Below are 9,345 nucleotides of genomic sequence, written 5' to 3'. Positions count from 1 at the left end.
AAGGAGCAGTTTGCTTCGACTGTGCCTGCTACTTCTTCTAGTGCTCCTACTGCACCTAGGAGTGCTCCTAGTGCTCCTAGGAGAGATCGGAGATGTATTTGGTGTGATAGTACAGAGCATCAGCATTGCAGGGATTGTGACTCTTTCCAGGATGCAAGGAGGCAGAATTTGGTATATTGGGGGCAAGATGGTAAGATTTGGTTGACAGAGGCAGGAGCTCCACTTGCTACCAACTTTGGTAAAGGTGGAATGAAGAAGTTAGTGGAGGACATGGCTGCGCGTACTTCTTATGTGGCAGCTAGAGGTGATGCTTCTGCATATGGAGTACAGATTGAGAAGGGATCAGAGACTCACTCCGCACTATGGACTTATGCTATGGAGACTGCAAACAAGGGGAAAATTCAGCAAACTGTTTTGACTAGCGCAGGCTCTAGCATCAGATCAGAGACAGGATGGGACTCGCCTGTTGACAGGTATTCTATTTATGCTTATTTGGCTAAATCTCATGGTGCAGATGTATTTGTTGAGGAGAAGCGTAAGAGGGATGAAGAAAATCCAAGTGCAGCTAAGAAGACTAGAGGGGGTGAGTTTGTTACTCCACCTACTGCAGGACCATCTTCACGATCAGGGCTAGATCGACAGATGGAGGATGCTCAAAAGAGGGAAAAGAGGCAAGAGCCTAGAGAGAGAAAGCAGCCAGGATTCAGATTGATGTCCGATATTGAGATATCTACAGATATGAAGAAAATCTTTAATGATAAGATACTTGGCAGTGAGGTGACTTTCACTATTTCTGAGGTTTTGGGTATCTCAAAAAGAGAGTTTCACGATCAGTTTCAGGAGGTCCTGAAGAGGAAAAGACATGCATTGTCTACCACTGATACACAGGGAGTTTTGATTGGAGAGTTGGATGATGATGATGATGAGGTTATGGTTGATAATGCTTCTGTTTTGCCGCAGGTAGAGAAGAGGGTTCAGCCTATGCATTATGCTGAAATTGATGAGCCTGTTTTGATACCGCGTAGTCACTTTTCGCGGAGCCATTGGGCTAGGGCAACTACAGAGACGATGGTAAAGGTTGGAGAGAAACAGGTGCCTTATGTTGCATTGGTTGATCATGGTTCAGAGATTAATCTCATTGTTCGTGGAGTTTATGAGAGTAACAGATGGCCTATGGATGTAGAGCATGGGTGGCGTATGAGAGCCGCCAATAACACTGCAGGTGATTTATATGCTGCTTGCCCTAGTGTCAGGGTTTCTATTGGTGATGTAGAGGAGGATTTTCATTTCTTTGTGCAGGATTCATGCTCTTATCCCATAATTCTTGGTCAGCCATTCATTACAGAGATGCGCATGGAGACAAAGGTCATGGATGATGGATCTGCTTATGCACGGATTCGCAGTAAGGATGGTATGAGAGCAGTTCAGTTTATGACTGTATGTGTGAATCATGTTAGAAACAGGGATACTCTCAGAGATGCACCCTTACCCACTGTGAGGGATTCGGGTTTTCATTAGGTACCGCTGTTTCGCGAGACGACGATGGTACAGAGGAGAAGAGATTGGAGTTCTCGCCTCCTGGCAGCGGTGTTTTCTCCTCCGGTTATGTTGGGATTTCAGCAAACAGTTCAATGAGTTATCAGAAGACTTCTAGATTGTCTAGAGCTGCCAGGCAGTATATATGCAGGAAGGAGAAAAATTTGAAAAATGCAGGAATTTTGGAGGATGATGAGCACATAGATGGTATGTATGACAGTGTGATTTGTGCAGATACGATGGTAGAGATGGGAGATATGCTGAAAACTGATATGCTGAATTGTCATGGTAATGTATTAGTGCAGTCCCTGGACATGTTTCATGAAATTGCAGATTTTGTGTCACAGATTGAGTCAGAGGCTGAGGTAACTCAGCAAAGAGTATTGAGTGCTGAAGAAATTCAGCAAATAGAGTTTCCAGCTGGTTATGATCAGCTTTCAGAGAGACAGAGGGCTGAAAATTTTCAGCCAACAGAGTTTACTGCTGAAATATTTCAGCATTCAGAGTTTGGGGCTGTTTCTATGCAGTCCATAGAGCAGAGGGCTGAGAATATTCAGCCATTGGAGTGCAGAATTGCTGATTTACAGCAAGGTTTATGTAATGCAGAAGGGCATAATGAAGCCAGGGTTGACACGAAATACAAGACTGTGGATAAGAAGATGGATTTAATAGGCAAGATTATGGAGTATTGTTCTATCACTTCAGAGATACAGAGATTCATTGGAGCTTGTGTGTTTTATATGATTTGGATACCTCATTTTGCACACATAGCAGATTGTTTTTATCAGCTATTTCGAAAGGGGCAGAAACTATTTTGGGATGAGAGCCACACTAGAACCATGCGGAAAATGAGGAAGTTATTGCAGATTTTTTGGAAGATGGTGAAAAGATGGTTTGGGGCATACATAGTCAGACATGTCTTTGATAATGCAACATATGAGTTGACAGAATTGGATGGAACAGTGCTTAGAGTGCCTATTGCTAGAAAAAGAATCAAGATTTTCAAGAAAAGAGATGATGAGGATTATGCATTGGAAGAATTTTCGAAAGAAGAGCAACGACAAGAAACTCCAATGGAAGAGACAGATGATATGGCTGGATATCTTGTTGATCTACCGGAAATGCATAACGAAGAGATTGATTTGTTTGTGGATCTTGATGATAATGATCATGGGTATTTGGCCCATCCGGAGGATGCACAGGATTAGAGGGGGTGGATGTCGTATTGCTGCGCATTCGAGATGTGAAAACCACTCGAAAGTAGTGTGTGCGATTTCATACTTTATGCACACTTAGTTTTTGTGATTACATTTATGCTCTGCGTATTCAATCTATGTTGAACTGGGTCAAGGAGAGAAGACATTACAACTATTTGAATAAATGCATGAGGAGGATATCCCTCTGGATAATATCACACTTGTCTGTGCTTTAAAAGCTACAAAGAAAGTAATTATATTAGCACCTTTTGCAGATGCCCCGATGTTGTGATGGGTGTTAATGAGGAAAAATACAAACCAGAGATGCAAATTGTATCAAATGCCAGTTGTTCAACGAACTGTCTAGCTTCGCTTGCAAAGGTTATACGCCAAGAGTTTGGAATTATTGAGGGTCTGATGACTGAGGTCTATGTAACTACTGCAACTCAAAAGACAGTGGATGGTTCTTCTAGGAAGGACTGGGGAGGAGAAAAATAGTACAGTACAAAACATCATTCCTAGCTCAACTGGTGCTGCAAAGGCAGTGGGAAAGGTGCTACCTGCGCTGAATGGTAAGTTGACTGGCATGGCATTTAGAGTTCCGACTCCTAATGTTTCAGTTGTTGATTTAACTTGCCAACTGGAAAAAGATGCTTCTTACGATGAAGTTAAGGCAGCAGTCAAAGCTGCGTCTGAAAGCTTAATGAAAGGGATCCTTGAATATACTGAGGATGATGTGGTCTCTACCGACTTTGTTGGGGATGAGAGGTCTAGCATCTTTGATGCAAGGCAGGCATTGCTCTGAACAAAATAAATTTATGAAGTTTGTGGCATGATCTGACAATGAATGGGGCTACAGCAACCGAGTGGTGGATCTCATCAGCCATATTGCTTTGGTTGCTGCTGGCAAGAAATATTGAGTTCTTCAAATCTATGCGACTTCGAGGTTGGGCCTGTCATTAAGCTGGTGGTTGTTCGGGACAGAGCCGCGCTTTAGGGGAAGAAGAGCCGTGCTTTGAGGGGAGAATAACGACGGAAATAGCTGGGGGCAGAAGAGCTGGGAGGCGACGATAAAGCATTGGTGAACTCTATTAAAGGAAAGGGGAGAAAAGGAGCGAGGCTAATTGGGGGGATGAAGGAGAGATCAAGGCGAAGACTGCGATGAACAGAGGTGATGACTGATGAGGTTGCTGCTAGGCAAAAGGATCGAACGGAAGGAAGCACGGGAACGAACGCTGGAGTGGATCGTGAGGATGGATGGAGGGGAGGGGCAACAAAGCTACTGAACGAAGGACGGGAATGTGAGGATGAAGCTGCTGCTGAACGAAGAACGAAGGCGGCTAACATAAGTTCGTTGACGGATGCTGCTCTGAATGGGGTGACGAAGGCGTGGACGAGAATACGTTTTGGTGATCACCTTCTCTGAGAAGACGAAGCTTCCTTAGGAGTCGACATAAAGCTGCGATAACAAAAAAGGCTCTTCAATCGAATCAACCGGATGTGGCTGCGACGGATGATGAAGGCGAAGTTGTAGCTGAGGTGGAGGAGATGACAGACGGACCTGAAGCTATCTTCCAATGCTGCGATGGTGCATGCTTTTGTATCCTTCCACGCCATCAAATGCTGCAATGCACACTGGCGTTACTCCTCTTTAAACCTCATTGCTATGCGGGAAAGTAGAAGCTACTACTCATGCTGTGAATCCAAGAAGCACCTTGTTCAGGTACCTGTTGCTCCATGGCTTACGAGATCTCGTGTACTCGCCCTTCTTGCAAGGGTCTCTCTCTGCAGCTTGGCTTCGAAGCTCAAAGGCAACTGAACTTGTATTGGCCAACGGTCGCCCCTCCCAAGTTATGGAAAAATCGAATCGTCTACCGTTAATGGTGCTCAAACTCCTGATGGAATAACGGGAGAGGCGAAGAAAGCTCCAAATCAAGCAGAAAAAGCAGACAACACGAGGTCTTGTTGATGATTGGAATTTTGAGGATTGGCACGATCCATCCTCGTTGTCATCAGCAAAGGATGTGAATAGGAGTAGCAAGAGCAATATCATTGAAAGCTTATATCATCTTTCCTTTATACACACACGTAGAGTGGATCTCCTTCATCAGTATTTTTTATATTTGCTTTGCTATCGAAGTCTGAGAAGCAACTACCTGAGGAATTGATAAAGAATATGACTTTTTATTACCTTATGGATGTCATCACTACTTCGGCCCCATCTTGTTCCTTTGAGTGAGCTTCTTTTACCCCAATGTGCTCTCCCTCAATCCACTGACACTGACTTTAGTGCTACACTAAAGACACAAACTAGCTGATCTATCAGTTGAAGAAGAGTCTATTTTGAAGATATTCTCTTGACGACTGGATGACATATCTGATGCTCTTGTATTCTGATTTATAACATAAAGTGGTTTTCTTGCAAGGCTTTTGGTTGATCCGTCTTGTTACTTGTACTTGAACCAAAAATTGTAATACACTTAAACCCTGGCATCATATTCGTCTTGATTATTTGTTCGCTTGATCTTTCATCTTGGAATTTCTCAAGAACCTCTGTGGTTGTGACTTTGCTTTCGAAAACCCTTCGACATCTTTGGTGAACCCGACGTGAAAGCGTCGCAAAAATTTCAGGATGGGAGACACTTCAGCCTCTGTTTCAGCTTCTTCTACAATTCCAGCTACCTCTACTTCAGCTCCATCTATGACTGCTGCGTCAAGTACTTCAACGGAGGATCTAAAACAGATTTTGCAGAATATGTCCATGTATATGCAGCTCCAAAATCAGCAAACACAAATGTATATGCAGCAGCAACAACAATTGCATCAACAACAGTTGTCTCAGCAAAGGCAACTCTATTCGGAGCAGGAGAATGCAAACAGCGCGACTAAGGCTATTGAAGCAGTTGAGAGTGAGAAGAAGCTGTTTGACGGGCGTAATGTTTCAGCATATTTGAAGACATATGAAATCAAGATGGGATTTTTTGGAGTTCCTGCTGGACTTATGAGTAAGTACTTCCTTCGTCTTGTCACACCTGCTTTGAGAACAAAAGTGACTGATTTGTTTATTCAAAATACACATTGGCAAGATTTTAAGAAGGCACTAAAAGAAGAATACTTCCTTGAGGACTTTGGTATGGCTACTCGACGGTCATTCCGAGAGTGGGTCTACATGCCAAACAAGGGTCTTGCTGCTTCGGAGTTGATTCGAGAATTTGAAGAAAGGTATAGTCAGCTTGATGCCATTGAACAAAGAGCATTGGATGTTGAAAAAGTTGAGCTTTTCTTGCAAGCTGCAGATCCTGCTCTTCAAGAAGATTTGGGTGAGCTTCTTGAAGATCGCACAAAGCCTATGGGTCTTAAAACTGATTGGCAGGATGCTCAAGATGCAGTTTCGACATTGACCAAGAGGAGGATATGGAAGACTCGCCTACAGAATGGTTCCATGACACCTACACCATCATCTGCTCCTATGCCTACTTCTATCCCTGTTATTTCTTCTCCTCCTCAGCCAGTTTCTTGGCCTATGCCAGTGCCTATAGTTTCTACTCCACCTCTTCCTCCTGTTCCACGACCGATGCCTACACCTTCTGCTCCAAAACCATCTGCTCCATCGGTGCCTACTTCTCTTGATGATATAATCAAAGGAATCACAGATTTGACACTTGAGTCAGTCAAAGCGGAGTTGGTGGGTAAGTTGAAGGAGCAGTTTGCTTCGACTGTGCCTGCTACTTCTTCTAGTGCTCCTACTGCACCTAGGAGTGCTCCTAGTGCTCCTAGGAGAGATCGGAGATGTATTTGGTGTGATAGTACAGAGCATCAGCATTGCAGGGATTGTGACTCTTTCCAGGATGCAAGGAGGCAGAATTTGGTATATTGGGGGCAAGATGGTAAGATTTGGTTGACAGAGGCAGGAGCTCCACTTGCTACCAACTTTGGTAAAGGTGGAATGAAGAAGTTAGTGGAGGACATGGCTGCGCGTACTTCTTATGTGGCAGCTAGAGGTGATGCTTCTGCATATGGAGTACAGATTGAGAAGGGATCAGAGACTCACTCCGCACTATGGACTTATGCTATGGAGACTGCAAACAAGGGGAAAATTCAGCAAACTGTTTTGACTAGCGCAGGCTCTAGCATCAGATCAGAGACAGGATGGGACTCGCCTGTTGACAGGTATTCTATTTATGCTTATTTGGCTAAATCTCATGGTGCAGATGTATTTGTTGAGGAGAAGCGTAAGAGGGATGAAGAAAATCCAAGTGCAGCTAAGAAGACTAGAGGGGGTGAGTTTGTTACTCCACCTACTGCAGGACCATCTTCACGATCAGGGCTAGATCGACAGATGGAGGATGCTCAAAAGAGGGAAAAGAGGCAAGAGCCTAGAGAGAGAAAGCAGCCAGGATTCAGATTGATGTCCGATATTGAGATATCTACAGATATGAAGAAAATCTTTAATGATAAGATACTTGGCAGTGAGGTGACTTTCACTATTTCTGAGGTTTTGGGTATCTCAAAAAGAGAGTTTCACGATCAGTTTCAGGAGGTCCTGAAGAGGAAAAGACATGCATTGTCTACCACTGATACACAGGGAGTTTTGATTGGAGAGTTGGATGATGATGATGATGAGGTTATGGTTGATAATGCTTCTGTTTTACCGCAGGTAGAGAAGAGGGTTCAGCCTATGCATTATGCTGAAATTGATGAGCCTGTTTTGATACCGCGTAGTCACTTTTCGCGGAGCCATTGGGCTAGGGCAACTACAGAGACGATGGTAAAGGTTGGAGAGAAACAGGTGCCTTATGTTGCATTGGTTGATCATGGTTCAGAGATTAATCTCATTGTTCGTGGAGTTTATGAGAGTAACAGATGGCCTATGGATGTAGAGCATGGGTGGCGTATGAGAGCCGCCAATAACACTGCAGGTGATTTATATGCTGCTTGCCCTAGTGTCAGGGTTTCTATTGGTGATGTAGAGGAGGATTTTCATTTCTTTGTGCAGGATTCATGCTCTTATCCCATAATTCTTGGTCAGCCATTCATTACAGAGATGCGCATGGAGACAAAGGTCATGGATGATGGATCTGCTTATGCACGGATTCGCAGTAAGGATGGTATGAGAGCAGTTCAGTTTATGACTGTATGTGTGAATCATGTTAGAAACAGGGATACTCTCAGAGATGCACCCTTACCCACTGTGAGGGATTCGGGTTTTCATTAGGTACCGCTGTTTCGCGAGACGACGATGGTACAGAGGAGAAGAGATTGGAGTTCTCGCCTCCTGGCAGCGGTGTTTTCTCCTCCGGTTATGTTGGGATTTCAGCAAACAGTTCAATGAGTTATCAGAAGACTTCTAGATTGTCTAGAGCTGCCAGGCAGTATATATGCAGGAAGGAGAAAAATTTGAAAAATGCAGGAATTTTGGAGGATGATGAGCACATAGATGGTATGTATGACAGTGTGATTTGTGCAGATACGATGGTAGAGATGGGAGATATGCTGAAAACTGATATGCTGAATTGTCATGGTAATGTATTAGTGCAGTCCCTGGACATGTTTCATGAAATTGCAGATTTTGTGTCACAGATTGAGTCAGAGGCTGAGGTAACTCAGCAAAGAGTATTGAGTGCTGAAGAAATTCAGCAAATAGAGTTTCCAGCTGGTTATGATCAGCTTTCAGAGAGACAGAGGGCTGAAAATTTTCAGCCAACAGAGTTTACTGCTGAAATATTTCAGCATTCAGAGTTTGGGGCTGTTTCTATGCAGTCCATAGAGCAGAGGGCTGAGAATATTCAGCCATTGGAGTGCAGAATTGCTGATTTACAGCAAGGTTTATGTAATGCAGAAGGGCATAATGAAGCCAGGGTTGACACGAAATACAAGACTGTGGATAAGAAGATGGATTTAATAGGCAAGATTATGGAGTATTGTTCTATCACTTCAGAGATACAGAGATTCATTGGAGCTTGTGTGTTTTATATGATTTGGATACCTCATTTTGCACACATAGCAGATTGTTTTTATCAGCTATTTCGAAAGGGGCAGAAACTATTTTGGGATGAGAGCCACACTAGAACCATGCGGAAAATGAGGAAGTTATTGCAGATTTTTTGGAAGATGGTGAAAAGATGGTTTGGGGCATACATAGTCAGACATGTCTTTGATAATGCAACATATGAGTTGACAGAATTGGATGGAACAGTGCTTAGAGTGCCTATTGCTAGAAAAAGAATCAAGATTTTCAAGAAAAGAGATGATGAGGATTATGCATTGGAAGAATTTTCGAAAGAAGAGCAACGACAAGAAACTCCAATGGAAGAGACAGATGATATGGCTGGATATCTTGTTGATCTACCGGAAATGCATAACGAAGAGATTGATTTGTTTGTGGATCTTGATGATAATGATCATGGGTATTTGGCCCATCCGGAGGATGCACAGGATTAGAGGGGGTGGATGTCGTATTGCTGCGCATTCGAGATGTGAAAACCACTCGAAAGTAGTGTGTGCGATTTCATACTTTATGCACACTTAGTTTTTGTGATTACATTTATGCTCTGCGTATTCAATCTATGTTGAACTGGGTCAAGGAGAGAAGACATTACAACTATTTGAATAA

General features: G+C 43.3%; 1 pseudogene; it reads left to right on the top strand.

Moving 5' to 3' along the window:
* The first annotated feature begins 2,916 nt into the window (after positions 1-2,916).
* LOC148022423 (glyceraldehyde-3-phosphate dehydrogenase GAPCP2, chloroplastic pseudogene) lies at positions 2,917-3,652 on the top strand (annotated as a pseudogene).
* The last annotated feature ends 5,693 nt before the right edge of the window (positions 3,653-9,345 follow it).

This window comes from Lygodium microphyllum, chromosome 17 (genome assembly GCF_053477565.2).
Source record: "Lygodium microphyllum isolate KBCC chromosome 17, Lygodium_microphyllum_v1.1.10, whole genome shotgun sequence".
In the NCBI taxonomy this organism is placed as follows: domain Eukaryota; kingdom Viridiplantae; phylum Streptophyta; class Polypodiopsida; order Schizaeales; family Lygodiaceae; genus Lygodium; species Lygodium microphyllum.
This window is presented reverse-complemented; position numbering and strand designations above follow the sequence as displayed.